The sequence below is a fragment of the Bos indicus x Bos taurus genome, chromosome 22 (assembly GCF_003369695.1).
Source record: "Bos indicus x Bos taurus breed Angus x Brahman F1 hybrid chromosome 22, Bos_hybrid_MaternalHap_v2.0, whole genome shotgun sequence".
NCBI classification, from domain to species: Eukaryota; Metazoa; Chordata; class Mammalia; order Artiodactyla; family Bovidae; genus Bos; species Bos indicus x Bos taurus.
The window spans coordinates 44,730,436-44,749,616 of NC_040097.1; the positions used below are offsets into that span (position 1 = coordinate 44,730,436).

At 45.6% G+C, this 19,181-nt stretch overlaps 1 pseudogene; it reads right to left on the reverse strand.

Annotated features, from left to right (window-relative positions):
• Positions 1-9,246: 9,246 nt before the first annotated feature.
• LOC113880469 lies at positions 9,247-10,017 on the reverse strand (annotated as a pseudogene).
• Positions 10,018-19,181: the final 9,164 nt, after the last annotated feature.

The following is a 19,181-nucleotide window of genomic DNA, read 5'->3' on the forward strand; positions in this document are numbered from 1 at the left end:
GAGTTTCAGTCTACTTCACCTCCATAGGATGCCCTCCAACACTGCTGATCTCTGGACCTGCTGTGGGGGCAGCTCAGATTCTAATCTGGTCCTTCTCCTGTGTGTTCTTGCTTCCAATGTCCACAGCTGTCAGAACTAGTGCACTTTCTTTTGTGGGAGCTCTCAATGACCTTTAATATATCCCATAGACACAGAGTCTGCATAGTTGATCATGTGGATTTAATCTGCAGCTTGTACAGCTGGTGGGAAGGTTTTGGGTCTTCTTCCTCAGTCACACTGCCCCTGGGTTTCAATTGCAGTTTTATTTCCACCCCTGCATGTGGGTCATCCACTGGGGTTTGCTCCTGAGGCTTCCCTGGAGGGCTTGGGTTTGCCCCTGTGAGGGCCAGGTGTGGAGGTGGGGCAGCTGCTTGGGTCGCAGGGGCTCTGGCAGCAGCAGGTACTCAGGGGAGTTGGTGGCTAGGGCAGCAGGAAATATAGTGCTCTAGAAGAGTATGGCAACCAGTATTGGCCAGTACACTCCGGTATTCTTGCCTGGAGAAGCCCCCTGACGGAGAAGCCTGGCAGGCCACAGTCTACAGGGTCACAAAGAGTTGGACACGACTGAAGCAACCCTGCATGCATAGATGCAAGATTTTTGTGAGAGCTCTCAATGTCCTTTTATATATTCCATAGACAGAGAGTGTGCATTGTTGATAGTGTGGATTTAATCTGCAGCTTGTATAGCTGGTGGGAAGGTTGTGGCAGCTCTGATCCAGTGACAGTTGAGCGTGAAGGTAGCACAGCTGCTTGGCTTGTGGGACCCTTGGCAGCACCAAGTGTGTAGAGACATGGACTGCTTCACTGCAGGAGTTATGGCCCTCTCAGAGTCTTTTTCTGAGCCTCTTGTAGCTGGCGATCAGAGGGTCTCTTTGGCCACTTTTTCTCCGTAGCTCTGCCCATTCAGGCACTTAGAGGGTTCCTTCGCCTGTGGTCCTTCTCTGTTGTTTGGTGTGTCAGGCACTTAGAGGGGTCCCCTTGGCTGAGGTTCTACTCTGTAGATTGGTGCATCAGGCATTTAAAGTGGCACCCTGGGTGGGGTCTCACTCTGTAGTTCAGTGAGTCAGGCGTTTGATGGGCCAGCCTCTCTATTGTCCAGCTGCCGAGATGCTGGTGTGTGGGGAGAAATAGTGTATAGTGATGGCTTTACCCCCTACACGTGACTCAGCAGTATCGCCTTGCTTCCTCGGCTGCCTGGCTTTCCTCCACAGGCATTTCCCACCACAGTCTCCTTGCTCACATTCCCTTGGTCCATGTCTCCGCAGTCAACAGCAGCCCTCGCCCTGGGATTGCTCCACAATCCCTGAAGTCCAGCTCCCAGTCACTGTGCCTTCCAGGGGACCTGCGACCCTGTCCAGGGTATGTATGGCTGTGGCAAGGACTGTCTGATTCTTATTCTATTTGGCTGCCACAGATCAGCTGTTTCACTCTCAGCCTTAAATGTTTCTCCTCTGACTCAGATAATGGCCCTGGTGTCGGGATCAGACCCCTGCTTCCATCCTCCCCCGCCCCCGCCCCACCCACCACCGAGGGCAGGTCCAGTCCTACTAACACTCGTGTTTTACCCCTAGTTCCTTCATCCTACTGGATTTTCCACGGTTCTGTGTATTCTTTTCCACTAGTCAGGTACTCTTGTCTGCCCTCAGCTGGTGCCCTGTGTGCACTTCTGTGTCTGAAGGTGTATTCCTGATGTATCTGTGGAGAGACATGTACTCCACATCCACCTAATCCTCCACCATCTCGTTCCTCCCAACATGTTTTATTAGCCCATTTCCTTGACTAGGTTCTGGATTGCTTGGATAGTTATGGTCTCATTCTTTTCTGAGCTCTTCACAGTTCCTAGCAGCTGGGGAGCCCTTAACTCATTCAGAACAAGGGGAGAAACCCAAGGTAATGATCAGAGGAAGACAGCAGTTGGGGAGTGTGAGAGCCAAGGAGAAACCTCTCTCAGAGTCTTCCATTTCCTCTCACTAAAGAAGACTCTTCATCACAAGGTAGCTAGAGTGCTGGTATGGGTGAACACACTTGTAGTAAGATGTAATGGGATTCTTCCTCCATCATTCCCTTCTGGGAACATTTGCTTGCTAAGTCACTTCAGTCGTGTCCGACTCTGTGTGACCCCATAGATGGCAGCCCACCAGGCTCTGCTGTCCCTGGGATTCTCCAGGCAAGAACACTGGAGTGGGTTGCCATTGCCTTCTCCATTGTGTGAAAGTGAAAAGTGAAAGTGAAGTCGCTCAGTCACGTCCGACTTGTAGCGACCCCATGGACTGCAGCCTTCCAGGCTCCTCCATCCATGGAATTTTCTAGGCAAGAGTACTGGAGTGGCTTGCCATTGCCTTCTCCGTGGGAACATTTAGTTCCCACAAATGTCATCCATTCCAGAACCTGCAGCCCATCTGACATCTATTTCTTTGCTGATGGTAACTGCTGACCTTTTTAGGTTTGATCCCATGATGATATCTCTGCCTCCTGATCTGTTCATTGACTTTGTGATCTCTCCAGTGTTTGGGCTATCTGAGATTCTCTCTTGCTGCCCTGTTACCTTTACCATCCACTTGGTATATGGAGGGCTGCCCCTTGCCTATTTTGAAGGTCATGCCTATCTGTCAGCATACACTGGTTGAATAGCTTTTCCTTTCCAGAAAGTGCAGAAGGTGACTTCCGTGCAGGTTTAAAAAGTGGGTGTGCTTTTCTTTTTTCTTCAAAGACACTTTAAACTCTTTGGTCAACATTTTTCATCCTTTTCCTTTCAGATACCCAAGGTCAAGTACTATTTTTAGCCATTGTTCTCCCCAATGGGGTTCTCCTCAGAGCATCCTGGCTACTGGGGCTATACTTTTATAAGCTTCTTCAAGGGATAATACATAGGTAGCCACATCTCATTTCTTCCCCTTTTAAGTAGGTTAAATTTTCCACAGATCATTTGCTTGTTGCATGTCTAGTTATTCTCAAGTAAGAAGAACTGGAAAAGAATAACTGATTGGAAGGATAAGATGAAAAACATATAATTATGGTTGCTTGGAAAGAACCCATGATTTGCCAAATGTTCTTCTGCAGAAAGCCCTGGATGTGTTTGAAAGAACTGCTTTTTAAAGTCATTGGGAAACAGGTGAGACCCTGAGGGGCCTGGGTGAGAATAGAATAGTCTGTGAAAGAAAAAGGATTTGTGAGTTGATTTGGGTTTGGAAGAAGTGGAGATGAATGGTAGAGAGTGAGAAAGAGGGAATAGCTAGCAGGGTGGCTGAAGGCCGTGTGTTCCAAGACCTGACCCTGTCACATCGTCTTTCAAATCCTTGGTGAAGTGCAGCTAAATCCCCAAATACTTGACAGGAGTAGATGTATTGTGTGAACCAGTGAAGCCAGGTTGATGTAACTGCAAACAATGTATGCTTCCGGGTTGAAAACTTTCAGAAAGGTGAGGATGTAAACCACAGGAATTTAGGGAAATTGTGGAGAGGGTGAAATTAAAATCAGAAGCGAAACTCCCCCACTTGGCTTTAAGTCCATGACTTTGTGTACTCAGTTGCTCAGTGGTAGCCCGCCAGGCTCCTCTGTAATGAGGAGGAACATGGGAATGAGTTGCCACTTCCTCCTCTAGGGCATCTTTCTGACCCAGGGACTGAACCTTGTCTCCTGCAGGCAGGAGGAATCTTGGCAGGCAGATTCTTTACCACTGAGACACCTGGGAAGCCCTGTAAGTCTATGAGAGAGAAATATTCTTCAAGGATGCTTTGTTGATGCTCAGTTGAGTTGTGCAGCAGTCATTGACTGATACCTCTTTCTGAGGTTTTACTTGAAGACCCAGCTCTGCCCATACCTTCTATAAAAAGCCTGTCTCCTACAACTCATGTTCTCTGGAGTGTCCCTCTCCTCTAAATTCCTACTGCCTTTATCACCTTTGTTACATACTTTAGTGCCCAGTTATCTTGTATTAGTAAAAAGAAATTGAAAAACGCAAAGCCTCAGTGGCCTTGTGGGAGTTTTATAGCAAAGGGACACTGTGAATGGGTCAGAGGGATACAAACAAGTAGCAATAGCAGAGAATTTGAAACCAACTGGTATCATTTCAGGGGGCCTCTGAAGAGTACCAGGACTGTAGTTCTTTATGTCTCAGTGCAAATAAGAATCCAATGACAGCAAAGTGGGAGGTAAGAAGTGATTCATTAGAATAGGATGCTTGTGAGGTGACAGGAAGGTAGGTGAGAAATACTGTGCCCTGAGAACTTAGTGGGCTACAGTTATTTAATCAAAGGCAAAGTGGGTAAGGGGAGAAGACCTTCTTTGTCTTTCTGGAGTAGATGTCATGTTTTCATCATCAGCTCCTCCCCTAGGTTGAGCAGGGGAGTTTTCTTGCCCCTGCATGGTCAAGCTAGGTCCACAAATAACTGTTTTTAATGTGTGCAGAGAGTATGTCCTAGGGATCAGTAACTTACTAAGCTCACTGGGCTGGATGTGAGTCTCATGCTACCATTGTTTTATTGTTTGGGGACATGTCTTGCACTTCTGTCACATGGTTTTGTGGTTAAGCAAACCTGCTTTCTTGAGTAATCATTAACTTACAGAGGGTCTCCCATATTTTTTTTACTTACAGTGCCCTAGTGAGATTATTTAATCACCTATTTTTTCACTTCATTCTGTCCCTATCAAATTGTCCTTGGTGTTTGTGGCAGAGGAAGAAAGATCAGGTTTCTGGGAGTATTAATGGAAAAAATATGATTGGCAGTGATTAGGACTAGTGTACAATAGTGCTAGGGGCCAGTCATCACTGGCTTGAATTTGGTCATTTTTTGTACTCCACAGCCTCTTGAGGCTAGTTTCTCGTCCTCCTTGGCATTTTTTAAAGCCACTAAATATCCCTTTAAAAAATGTGTTTTCTGATTAAATCAGTCAGATTTAAGTTAAAACAACGAGATTCTGTTGCATGCAAAGATCAACAGAGTATATAGCTATTGTAAGCACTGCTGTGATGAAAATCCTTGAGTATACATTCTTAGCATATATCTTTCATTATTTCCCTAGGATAACTTCCTAAACCTGGTTTTGAGTTTCTGAGTAAGATGGACTAAGCATGCAAACCATCACTGATCTTAAGTGGCCTTGGCCTGCAGCAGCTTGAAGCAGTGTTTCATTTCTCGGCTAGAGATCGAAGTCAGGTCATGGCAGCAAGAGTGCTGAATTCTAGCTACTAGACCAGTGGCCAGTGACAAGGCCCTGGCCCTTTGACTTTGCAGAGAAGAAATTCCCACAAAGATAAAAGTAGTGATACAAATGAAGTGTTTATTAGGAGGAAAAGTGTATAAGTATGTATGTATAGACACATGGGCAGATTCAGTGAGACTTATGCCCTGGTGATAGTTTTAAATCACTTATATGAGGCATTTCTTCTGGGTTTTAATTTTGATTTACCTCATTCTGAGTCTGTATTTAAAATCTCAAGATCCTCCCAAGTGTGCACACACCCTCTTAGCCAAGATGCATTCCACCAAAGAGGACTATGGGTGGCTTAGCATCACTCCCCTTTTGACTTCTGAGGAGCTTTCTAGTCTGGAAGGTCTCTTTGACATCAATAAATGAGGAAAATGTGGTCTCTTATCTGGGCAGGGCCCAGTCTCCTCTCTTGATTGTCCTGATATTGATATTTTGGAATTTCTGTGTGCAGGTAACCAACTCAAATTGCTTACCCTGGTTGGAGGCGGGGGGTGATGCCCATCTATCTCCTGCCTTAAGTTCCTCTTGAGATGTGTAGACTCTAAGAAATCTTTATTGGGAAGATGAAGTGCGATAATACAAGGTCAGCACATTTTTGTTAATCTCAGGCTTAAAATTTAGTATATTTCTCTTTTCCTAAAATGGAGTTTGAACCTGTTGGGCCCAGGCCTCTTCCTTGGACTGAAAGGTCTTAGATTTGCAACAGTATAGAAGACAACAAAGCATTAGGTAAAATATAACATAAATCAGTATGGCTGAAGTGAAGATGGTTGTAAGAAAATGGAAACCTCCTGTCAGAAAGTTTTTAATACCTTGTGGGATCCAGGAGAACAAGTTAGAGAACCGGTTTTCAATTTCCCTGCCCAAACTGAATATCCAGGATTGGTGGCTAATTGTCTGCTGATTCAAGGTAGCCTATTGTCAAGTTTTCTCACTGCCTACCTGGCAAGAGGTGGTAATGTACATGCAATAAGGTGGGACTTCCCTGGTGGTCCAGTGGTTAAGACTCTGTGCTCGCAATGCATGGGGCCTGGGTTTGATCCCTGGTCAGGGAACTAGATCCCACATGTCGCAACTAAAGATACCACATGCCACAACTAAGACCCAGAGCAGTCAACAAAGATCTTGAATGCTGCAACTAAGACCCAGCACAGCTAAATAAAAAGTATTGGTGACTGTACATACCCCTTTTTGTTTTACCAACAGATAATCCAGGGCCGGTTGGTTGCACACACCCAACTTGGCCAGTGAATCTAGAGACCTTGGTAAATTAGTAAGAGAGTTAGCAGTACTGGTGGCATCCCAGACAAGTTTCATAGACATATTGGTGGGCAGCTACTCCCCACCATGGTAACAAGGCATACCCAGAGAAATAGGCATCTCTGCCTGGGATGCCACCAGGTAAATCTTGAGTTAATTGAGTGTACAGTTTTAATGAACTTGCTCAGTGCTTGGATTCATTTAAGGAGTGGATTGAGAAAGGCATAATCAGGGTTCCCAGCATGCACTGTGTGGGCATGGAGTTTTGGGTAGGCAATTAGTGGCTCCTGGTTTTTTATCTACCTGACAGACGAAAATGTAACCTGGCGGGGCACAATTGACTAACTTGCCCAAGGTTTTAAAGCCTAGCCAACCAGTTTTGTTGTTATGGAAATATTCTCCAGCTACAAGCTCAAGTCCTTCCATTCGCTTCCATCCTGGTATCTGCTTCTCCTACGTGGATCCTTCTTCCATCAGGTAGTGAGCTTGAGTTTGAGCACAAATAGGTAATTGGAGTTCTGGCTTGCAGGGTGGGGGGACGTGCCATTACAAAGTGCTGGGGTACGTTAATGTCAGTTCTTCATCCTCCCAGTTTGACTTAATATTCTTCTGTTGCTAAGGGGAGGGTTAGGCAAGAGACGTTTGAATTTTCTTCAATAGGAAAATTAAAAAAAATCTAATTCTGTACATTACCGTTCTGAACCTTGAGTCTCTGGTAGAAGACCATTTTCCCTCAGGAACTTGGCTAAAATTCCTTACAGAATGGACAAGTGGGTAACTGTGGTCTATGATGGATCCAGCATTCTGAGTGGAGGACATAGGAGTTTGGGCAGTGTGAACCAGGGAGTTGTCTATCCATCCTGCGGATAAGGAAAAGAAGTGTAGAAAAGCTAAGGCAATTAGTAACTTCATAGTACGGTCATATTTGAATCACTCAGCATAGGCAGAGAAGTTTAGTAAATTCTGAGAGCAAAGGAGAGAGCAAAGAAGACAACAGTTATCTGAATTTACCAGAGCATATCAGTTATTCTGTAAGTGGATTGGAATACTGGGAGGCAGAAAGGAAGACAAGTGGCTATGGGTACTTAGCCTAGGGTCTGCCAAGTCTTTTTGTTCTTTCTGAGGAAGAGCTTCAATTCATGGCGAGGCTCACTCATCCACCTGGAATTTTCAGGCTGTCCTGTGTCCTCTAGATCCCAGGGAGACTTGGAGGGAGGGGCAAATTCACAGGGATGGTTAGAAGGTGGGTCTTCAGGTTCCTGTAACATATCAGTGGAGACAGGTTTAATCCTGGACAGATGAACCCAGCTGGTGATTCCCTGGAGTTCAACTGCTGTAAGGGTGCTCAGCACAACTTGATAAGGACTCTTCCATTTTGGGAGTAGCTGGTTGCCAGGTGACTCATTTTTCCAGGTCTTTAAAAGTAAGTGAGTCACTCACTTTACACCAGAGTGACTGGGAGTGTCATCTGGAGAGGGCTGTACTCTGTTGCCATATTCTTTTTTTTTATTTACTTATTTATTTTAATTGGAGGCTAATTACTTTATAATATTGTGGTGGTTTTTGCCATACATTGATGTGAATCAGCTAAGGGCGTACATGTGTCCCCCATCCTGAACCCCCTCCCACCTCCTCCCCATCCCATCCCTCAGGGTTGTCCCAGTGCACTGGCTTTGAGTGCCCTGCTTCATGCATCAAACTTGGACTGGTGATCTATTTCACATATCGTAATATACATGTTTCAATGCTATTCTCTCAAATCATTCCACCCTTACCTTCTCCCACAGAGTCCAAAAGTCTGTTCTTTATATCTGTGTCTCTTTTGCTGTCTCGCATATAGGGTCATCGTTACCATCTTTCTAAATTCCATCTATATGTGTTATTATACTATATTGGTGTTTTTCTTTCTGACTTACTTCACTCTGTATAATAGGCTCTAGTTTCATCCATCTCATTAGAACTGATTAAAATGCATCCTTTTAAGACACCAGATCTTAAACTCATCAGTGACTGACACCCAGAACAGCATAGATGGGAACACATTAGCCAGATTTAAATATTTAAATCATAAAAGGTTTCAGTCTGTTGTCCATCAAATGTTAGAAAGCGTCAGACATAATTTCCAGTTGAGTAAGTGAAGCCATGATGAAAGGGGAGAATATTCTTGGGGAACTTTGAATGCAAAGCAAACTCCAAGTCATTTAGTAATTGCTGGGTCTCTGTGTGCCTGCCAGACTGACCCAGACCCCTGATAGGACTTCATGACAGTGTCCATTCCCCATAAATTTCCTTTCCCCTCACACTCTGAGTTGGAGCACAGCGCCTCATAAATGTTCAACTTACACTTCAAAGCAGAACCAGGGATTCCCTAACGGCTCAAGTGGTAAAAAATCTGCCTGTGATGTGAGAGACCTGGGTCCAGTCCCTGGGTCAAGAGGAGGTAATGGCAATCCACCCCAGTATTCTTGCCTGGAGAATCCCATAGACAGAGGAGCATGGCAGGCTATAGTCCATGGGATCGCCAAGAGTCAGGCTTGACTGAGCAACTAAACCACCACCACCACCACCAAGCAGACAGACCAACCTGGGACATTAAGGCCAGAAAGTTAAATTGAAAATCACATGGTGATAGCCTCCGTTTTAATCAATGTTCTATCACACACACAGCTATTGATTTTTAAAACTGGTTTCATGTTAGGTGTATCTTACGTTAAAAACAATGTAGCCCATATTCACATTAGTGTGCAATTTCCACTAATTTCTGACAAAGAGAAAATACACATATTCGACTTTTTCTGGCACAAAACCTTGATTATTCAGCTGCGGTCGTCAGAGCCAAAGGTGCTCACGAGTCTTCGTAAAGCACTTCGTCTACCTTCACATCGTTCTCATCCACCGGGACCTGGAGGCAGATCTGCTCTTTGAAAACCAAGGCCAGGGTGTAGGGTTTCACGTCCTGGGACTGCAGACAGCGCTTCAGGTAGGCGTCATAGTAGCCCTTGCCCCATCCCAAATGGTTACTCTGTTTGTTGAACCCGAGACCAGGCACGAAGATGAGGTCAAGTCCCCCTGTTGACAAGGCCTCCTCCAGAACCTCATCCTCACTGGGCTGCTGAATGTTCCAGGAAGTTCTGGGCAGTGATGCGATTTCCTCTGGTGATACTAACTTCACCATATCCATGTGATTGCTCTGCAACTGGTACCGCGGGATAAAGCAGGTTTTGCCTTGTCGGAAAATGTCCTTGATGATCTCCTCTGTCTCAATTTCATCTGGCATGCTCAGAAAGATGGACACTCTTTTGGACTTTTGACATTCACTATGAGTAAACACCTTCTGGGCCAAGAGGTGGGACTGGCGCAGCCGCTCCTCAGCGCCCGCAGACGCTGCTTCAGCTCGGCCCGAAGGCTCCGCTTGGCGCCGCTCAGGGCCACCGCTGCCACCATCTCCTGGTGCGATGCGGCCCCCATCCGTGCTCCTCGAGGTCCGCCAGCCCAAGCTGTTGCCATATTCTTATGTAGCCCTCTGGACCTGGCCTAGGTTTATAATGTATTTAAGATGAGCCTGGGTTTCTGGATCAGTTAGCATGTCCAGAGTAAGGAATGGTCTTCTATATGTTATTTCAAAAGGGCTTATTAACTTACTGGTTGTTTTACAGGCTGCCCTGACCCTTAAAAGGACAATTGGCAGCAGGTAATACCACAACTCTGATGTTTCCTGACAGAATTTGCCCAAGGTTTTCTTTAGAGTATCATTAGTCCATTGCACTTTTCCTGAGGTCTTCAGAATGAATGGAGATTGAAGGATAATTGCCTTACAGAATTTTGTTGTTTTCTGTCAAACGACATGAATCAGCCATAGGTATACATGTGTCCCCTCCCTCTTAAACCTCTCTCCCACTGGAGATGGTTTTTAGTTCCTAAAGCCCGAGAAAACTGGGTCATCTTTGCTACAAATGAAGGTCCATTATCATTCTGAAGGTGATGAGGCAATCTGAATCTAGGAATAATTTCTTTTAGAAGCACCTTAGCCATTTCAGTTGCCTTCTCAGTTCTAGTGAGGGAGGCTTCTGTCTGTTCAGTGAAAATACTTAAAGCCTAGTAAGTATTGGGCTGGCCAAAAAGTTCATTTAGGTTTTTCTATAACAACTTAGGAAAAAATCTGAACAATTTTTTTTTGCCAATCGAATATTTGAAGCCCTGGAAGAAGGGCATCTGAGTGAAATCTATTTGCCAGTCATCTTCCTTATCCTCATGGGATAAGTCTCCCATGTCACTGTACTGGGCTAACAAGAAGGGGAGTCTTGGGGTTGCCTCCTGGGTTATGGGTGGTGCAAAGGCACATGCTTGAGTAATACTCTTAATTGTCTCTGGGAGCCCTTTCCCTGTAAAAAGTCAGAAAACAATTGTAGACATTGCTTCTCTCCGCATATGGAGAGAATCATGTAGCCCTTTAATAATTTCTCATTGGTCAGAGGGAGGTATGAGCACTTTCCGATCTATATGGCCCAGCCATCTGTCTGTCCCCTTAGTTCCCCCTGTGTCTCGTGCCCAGGTATCTTTGGAAGTCGAGTACCTGGGTATAATGTTAGAAGGGATAAGGGATGGGATTAAAGCCATTACAATTAGGGACATCAGGGCTGCTTTCTTTGTTTCCTGATCTGCCCTGTTGTTTTTTTGGGACATTAGAGAAGTTCCCTTTAGGTGCCCATGGCAGTGGATGATTGCTATCTGTTTTGGTTTTTGAACCACTTCTATGAGATATAAACTGTTAGCCGCATATTTTATAGGGAAATTTCTTGCATTTAGAAATCCTCTCTTTCTCCAGATAGATGCGTGGGCATGTAAGACAAGTAAGGCGTATTTTGAGTCTGTGTATATATTTACAATCTTTCCTTTCCCTGGGGTTGAGGCTTGGGTTAGAGCTATCGATTCAACCTTTTGGGCTGAAGTGTTAGGTGACAAGGTTTTTCTTCTGTGATGCTGTGAGTGATCACAGTAGCATACCCTGCCCTCCTGACTCCATCTTTAATGAAACTACTGCCATCAGTAAACAATTCTTCCTCGGGGTTTTCTGTGCCCTAGTCTATTAAGTCAAGTCTTCCCTGGTGGCTCAGTGGTGAAGAATCTGCCTGCCAATGCAGGAGATATGGGTTCAATCCCTGGGTCAGGAAGATCCCCTGGAGAAGGAAATGGCTACCCACTATAGTATTCTTGCCTGGAGAATCCCATGGACAGAGGAGCCTGGTGGGCTACAGTCCATGGGGTCACAAAGAGTCAGACATGACTTAGCAACTAAACAACAAGTCTGTTAGGTCAGACCTACAGGCATAGATCTGGTCAAGGGTTTCAAGGCAAGAAGGTGTTAGCAATGGGCTTTTGGTGGGCATTAATGTAGTAGGATCAAGAGTGTGGCAAGTTTTGAGGGTTAGCTCTGGGGAGTCAAGGAGCAGAGCCTGGGACTTAATGAGGCAGCCTCCAGTTAGCCAGTGGTGATCACCTTTTTTTTTTTTTGTAAATTTAATGACAACGTTTTAAAAAGTATTTCTTTATTTTTGGCTGCACTGGGTCTTCATTGCTATGCATGGGCTTTCTCTAGTTGCAGACAGCGTGGGGATGGCGACTCTCTAGTTGCAGCATGCCGGCTTCTGTTTGAGGTGGCTTCTCTTGTTGCAGTGCATGGGCTTAGTTGCTCCGAGGCATGTAGGATCTTCCTGGACTAGGGATCAAACCTGTGTCCCCTGCTTTGGCAGGCAGATTCTTAACCACTGGAGTACCAAGGAAGTTTAATGGTGGCCTTTTATCTCTAGAATCCCTTGTACTTGATGAAAGGTCTGCACTTCCTGTGGCTGTCCAAAGGTGAGCTTGTTAGCTTCTTCCACTAATAAAGTGGTGACAGCTCCTGCCTGGAGGCAGCCAAGCCAACCTAGGGCCACAGAGTCTAGTTACTTGGGAACGTAGCCTATAGGCTGAGGAACTTCCCTGAGCTTCTGTATAAGGACCCCCAAAAGCTGTCTTCTGCTTTTCATCCACAGACAAGATGAATGGTTTTTGCCTTTTCCTATTACCTGTTCCAAAGTAATGGTTCTGTATCTAGAGCTTTAGTAGCTTTATATAGGGGCTTAGCCATTAGCCCAAATCCTGGAATCCAAATTCTACAAAATCCTGCCATGTTCCAAAAGATATGGATATGTTTCTTTGTATTTGGAATGCTTAGGCCTAATATAGCTTGTTTTTCTATCTTGAGTTAACTGTCTACTTCGGAGATTTATAATATATCCCAGATATTTAACTTGTTGCTTTGAGATTTGTACCTTTGTCTTAGAGACTGAGATGCTAACCATGGGCCTCAAGGAAATAAGGACTTCAGTGGTATTTTGATCTGAGTCCTCCATAGAGGGACTGCATATTAATATATTGTCTACATACAGTAGAATGGCACCTTCTTTTAGGTGTATTTCCTTTAGTTCCTTTCCTGCTGCTGCTAAGTTGCTTCAGTCACATCCAACTCTGTGAGACCCCATAGATGGCAGCCCACCAGGCTCCCCCGTCCCTGGGATTCTCCAGGCAAGAACACTGGAGTGGGTTGCCATTTCCTTCTCCAATGCATGAAAGTGAAAGTGAAGTCGCTCAGTCGTGTCCGACTTTTCGTGAACCCATGGACTGCAGCCCACCAGGCTCCTCTGTCCATGGGATTTTCCAGGCAAGTGTACTGTAGTGGGGTGCCATCGCCTTCTCCAAGTTCCTTTCCTAGGGCCTGGGTAAACAAGTGTGGGCTGACCTAAAACCCCTGAGGCAATACAGTTCAGGTGTATTATTGCATTTGGCTTGAGTCCACTCAAAGGCAAACAGATACTGTGATGAGGGACGAAGTGGATGCAAAAGAAAGCATCCTTGAGGTTGAGCACAGTAAACAATTTAGTGTTCTCAGAAATTTTGATTAATAATGTTATAAGGATTGGCCACGAGGGGATATATAGGGACCACTGTCGTTTACAGCTCTAAGGCCTTGTACCATACTATATCCCCCATTTGGCCTAATAATTGGCAGAATAGGAGTGTTGCATGGAGACTGGTAGGGTACCGAGAGGCATGTCTTAAGAATTTATCTATGAGGGGTTGTAAATCCTTTTTTGCTTCCAACTTTATGGGATATTATCTCTTGTTAGGGTAAGCAGCTTCTGGTCTAAGGCTAATTGTTATAGAGATTCCTTTGTCACATACTGAAGAGTCCACTGCCTGTAGAATATGGCTGGGAACAGGACCTTAATATTCCAGCTGGTCTTAGAGTCAAGATAAGGGGCTATTCGGGGCCTCCTAACTGGAGTATGGCCCTGAGGGAGCTCAGAAGGTGGTGGGGTGGGACACTCAGGTACAACTAAAAAGGCATGTGAAGTCAACCGCTGGTCAAATTGGCAAGTGAGAGCCCCAGTAAAGAAATGGGTGCGAGGCTTTCCATCAACACCAGTCACAGTACAGCTTTTGGAGGAGAGAGGCCCAGCATGAGAGATCAGGACAGGATAAGTGGCTCCCCTATCAATTAAAAAACTTATTTTCTTACCTGTCATGTCAAGGACCACCCAGAGCTCCTTGATAGAGATAGACTTCTCATTGGAGGGAACTGCCAGGGTCCCCCCACTGCCTCTGTCATCTGTCATGGCATCTTGGGAGCAGGAGCCCCCCCTTTCCCTTTGGGACAGTCCCTCTTCTAATGACCTGTTTGTTTGCAGGCTGGGCATGGCCCTGGGACCTCTTTCTGGCAGTCTTGGGCCCAGTGGCCAGTTGACTTGCATTTGTAGCATTCCTCCTTGTTGGCCTTACCTCCAGACAGAAAGTTGGACTTTCTTGGCCCTCTTGGGTTGTCTTGAGGTCGAAAAGCAAGGCTGACAGCAATGGTTATCAGTTTTGTATGGGCCCTGGCCTGTCTTTTCTCATGTTGGTTTCTTTCTTCCTCCTCAGCTTGACCTCCATTATTAAATAGTCCAAAGAGTATCCTATTTCATTTCACTCAGTTGTGTCTGACTCTTTGTGACCGAATGACTGTAGCCCACCAGGCTCTTCTGTCCGTGGAATTTTCCAAGCAAGAATTCTGGAGTGGAGTGGGTTGCCATTTCCTCCTCCAGGGGATCTTCCCAACACAGGGATCAAACCCACGCCTCTTATGTCTCCTGCGTCGGCAGGTGAATTCTTTACCGCTGTGTCACCGGGGAAGCCCAAATACCCCAGAGGCCACAGCCAGCTCAGGAGTTGAGGCGTGGGGGTTTGTGGGCCTAACTGTAACTTTTGAAGTTTCTTCCTAATATCAGGGGTAGACAGGCTAATAAAGTGCTGTCCTGACAGTGACTGACCTTCACAAGTGGAGGGATCTATGTTGGTATACATCCTAAAACCCTCTACATGCTGCCTGTGGAAGAAGGCTGGATTTTCTTTTCCTTCTTGGATCACTCCTTTTACCTTTCATAGTTAACTGACTCTGATACACTTTCTCATCCCTTCTAATACATATTGGATCGTGGGTTTCATGACTTCTGTTCCCACCCAGAAATTAATATGCTAAGAGGGTTCCTGAATTGGGACTGCGTCTCCACTCATAGCATAATGTTTGGGCTGGTCTCTAGCAAGCTGGTCAGCGTGCCCCTGGGCTGCTGTTGAAATTCTGTGTTTTTCTCAAAAGTACAAGTAGGTAGCACTATTAGGACATCCTTCCAGTTAAATCGTAGACCAGAGTGAGGGCATGAAACTCTTCAACAAACTAGGGTTTTTGGAAAATTGGCCCAGTTTCTGTTTACATTGCACTAAGTCAGTTAAAGAGAAGGGCATTGTGTACTCCAATTGTTCCCTTCTCCTTTGCCACTCCCGAGAAGGCCTAATTTTGCTGATCCTGGGTTATAGGAAGCTCCACTGTGAGTTACCCTAGAGGGACCAGTCTCTCTTTGGATAATGGAGAGCAAGGAAGGACATAGGGAGGTGGAGTTTGGGACAGATCAGTGGGACTGGAAGAAGTAGGGATACTGTCAGGAGTAGGGGGGCTAGGCTTCCCCCTGAGAGATGGGAAAGCTTAGAAGGGGATCATCTAAAATGTTGGGAGAGTTTTCTGGTTCCCTAGGTTTTGAATTACAGGAGCCACATAGGGTGAGATTTGGGTAAATGACCATGAAAACCTGAATAGAGGGAACCTCAGTCCACTTTCTCATCCCATGGCAATAATGATCCAATTGCAGAATGGTATTATAATTTAAAGACCATTTTCAGGCTATTTTTCTCCATTCCCCAACCAAATACAATAGCACTCAAGTTTTTCCTTTGTTAGCGCTTCTATTTAAAATATTCCCAGTTCTTAAGGATACACTCCAGAGGTGTTTCTTCTGGCTTGGAGGGGTACCCTCAAAGTTGAGTAACCTACAACCAAGAATAAGACGGTTCTATTAGAAATGTAATCTGACATCCCAGAAACATTTACCAGGAGGCTTTAACCTGAAGGGGTTCAGGGCGTTCCCCAGTTTTCCTTTGAACCTGATACGGTTTCAAGCGTCCTCTACTTTCCAGTGATTCCTGACCAGGTGTCTCTGGTCTTCCTTGGTACCTTGTGCAGGGTGTCTCCCCATGTGCCCAAGAGAGGATATTTAAACCAGTGGCAGACCAGTTGGTTGCCAGGACTTTCCTTAGGAGGGATCCCTTGTCTATAGGGCTTATGTACTATGATAAGTCTTCCTCATTTCAGTTCAGTTCAGTCACTCAGTCGTGCCCGACTCTTTGCGACCCCATGGACAGCAGCACACCAGGCTTCCCTGTCCTTCATCAACTCCTGGAGTTTGCTCAAACTCATGTCCATTGAGTTGGTGATTCCATCCAACCATCTCATTCTCTGTCGTCCCCTTCTCCTTCTGCCTTCAGTCTTTCCCAGGATCAGGGTCTTTTCCAATGAGTCAGTTCTTTGCGTCAGGTAGCCAAGTATTGGAGTTTCAGCTTCAGCATCAGTCCTTCCAATGAATATTCAGAACTGATTTCCCCTAGGATTGACTGGTTTGATCTCCTTGCAGTCCAAGGGACTCTCAAGAGTCTTCTCCAACACCACAGTTCAAAAGCGTCAGTTCTTCGGCGCTCAGCTTTCCTTATAGTCCAACTCTCACATCCATACATGACCACTGGAAAAACCATAGCTCTGACTAGATGGACCTTTGTTGGCCAAGTAATGTCTCTGCTTTTTAATATGCTGTCTCAGTTGGTCATAGCTTTTCTTCCAAGGAGCAAGTATCTTTTAATTTCTACTCTCTTGGGTATATTTATCATGACTGAGCATCTATAAAGTTTATAATTTGAGTTTCTGGGTTGCGGCTAGCTCAATAGGCTGTCTGTAGCAGTGTGTAGGCTGCCAAGGCCTGGAGTGGAGGGGGTTCAACAGATGCAAAGAGGAACCCTTGGAACCTAAATTGGTGTTGCTGCTGCTGCTGCTAAGTCACTTCAGTCGTGTCCAACTCTGTGTGACCCCAGAGATGGCAGCCTACCAGGCTTCCCCGTCCCTGGGATTCTCCAGGCAAGAACACTGGAGTGGGTTGCCAATTCCTTCTCCAATGCATGAAAGTGAAAAGTGAAAGTGAAGTCGCTCAGTTGTGTCCGACTCTTAGCAACCCCATGGACTGTAGCCTACCAGGCTCCTCCGTCCATGGGATTTTCCAGGCAAGAGTACTGGAGTGGGTTGCCATTGCCTTCTCCGAAATTGGTGTTGGGCGCTATGAAAGACAGTGAGGGGTTCAAGGCTTGAGAACCAGCAGGCAGAGAAATTCTCATGATAGATTTCTAGGCATGGAGGGAGGTGAGAGACTAGAGAGCAGAAGAACACTAAAGCCTTTGCCCTATCTGTCTGGCAACAAAGAGTTGGGAATCATCTGATGATTTTGTCTGACACAGGCAACACAGAGTTTGACAGTGGTAGAGACACAGTTTGGAAAACGTGTCCAGGATATCCTTCCCTAAAAGGGCATGGAGATGGGAAGTGAGAAAGAGACCTTGTTGTGCAAGTAAGGTGAGAAAGAAAAGCATAGTGGAGGGTTCTATATGGGACAGTGAGAGAGACCCCGTGGGCTCCTTCACAGTTGGAAATCATGTTTCCACATGTCCCAAAAGACCACATCAGTTGTCACCCAAACCTTATTTGAATCTGCACAACCTAGGGGAATGCCCTGACACCCCCAGTGTTAGGGGGAGCCATAAGGTTGTGGACAGACAGAGGTTATGCCCTGTGGGTCCCGAAAAGAAAGCAAAGCAGAAAGCAAGAGAAAGAAAGCAAAAGTGAAAGTCAGAGGCCTCAAGCTGCAGCTGGGCAAAGTCCATGGTTCACCTTGACCTCCCAGGTTTCAGCACCAAATGTGATCTCAGGTGGCCTCAGCCTGCAGCAGCTGGAAGCAGGGTTTCGGTTCCCGGCCAGAGACTGAAGTTGGGTTGCAGTGGTGAGAGTGCTGAGTCCTAGCCACTAGACCACTGGCCGATGACAAGGCCCTGGCCGTTTGGCTTTGCAGAAGAGAATTCCCACAAAGATGAAAATTAGTGAAACAAATAAAGTGTTTATCAGGAAAAAAAGAATATAGTACATGTGGATAGCCACCTGGGCAGACTCAGACAGTTGTACCCTCATGGTAGTCTAAATCACTTATGTGGGCATTTCTTCTGGGTTTTCTCTAGCCAGTCATTTTGAATTGCCCAATTCTTAGTCCATATTTGGTACATCACAGGATCTTCCCACGTGTGCTCGTGCATCTCTAAGCCAAGAAGAATTCCAGTGCAAAGGCCTGTGGGTACGCTTTTTTGACCTCCAAGGAGCTTTCTAGTCAGGAAGGTCTCCCTGACTTAGAGAATGAGGAATATGTGGTCTCTTATCGGGGCAGGGCCTCGCGTCTCTCTTGATTGTCTTTCTATTGATATTTTGGAGTTTCCATAGGGAATGAACTCCAATTGCTCACCCAGTGGGGATGGGCACATCTACCTCCTGCCTCAGTCTGACATTGGAAACATGCCTACAGGTTGAAGGCATGCTTTTTCACTCCGAGCCCCACCAGGCCCATTGCCTGCTAAAACAAAGATATCGACATTCTCTGTGGATTTAAACAAGATCCAGAATCTTGTAACATAATTCTTAAATGTCATGATACAACCAAAATTATTCAGCACATGAAGGACCACAAACATTTCAACTTGCACAGGAAAGGATGATCAATAGATGCCAAAATAGAGAGAACACACACGACAGAATTATCCTACAGAGATTTTAAGCCAACCATTATACAAACGCTCAATCAATCAAGAACACTCTTAAATGCTAAAAACAGTCTCTTAAGAAGTAGAAAACATAAAGAAGAAGTAAATGCAAATTTGAGAACTGAAAATCACAACAACCAAAATTAGAAACTCACTGGCTGGACTCAGGAGCAGACAGAGCAAAGTTGGTGAACTTTGACTTTTGTTGTTGTCGTTTAGTTGCTCTGTTGTAACCCCATGGACTGTAGTCCACCAGGCCCCTCTCTCCATGGAATTTTTCAGGCAAAATACTGAAGTGGGTTGCCATTTCTTTCTCCAGGGGATCTTCCTGACCCAGGGATCAAACCCACATTCTCCTGTAAGGCTCCTGCATTGCAGGCAGATTCTTTACTGCTGAGCCATTGCCAGAAGCACGAATTTTG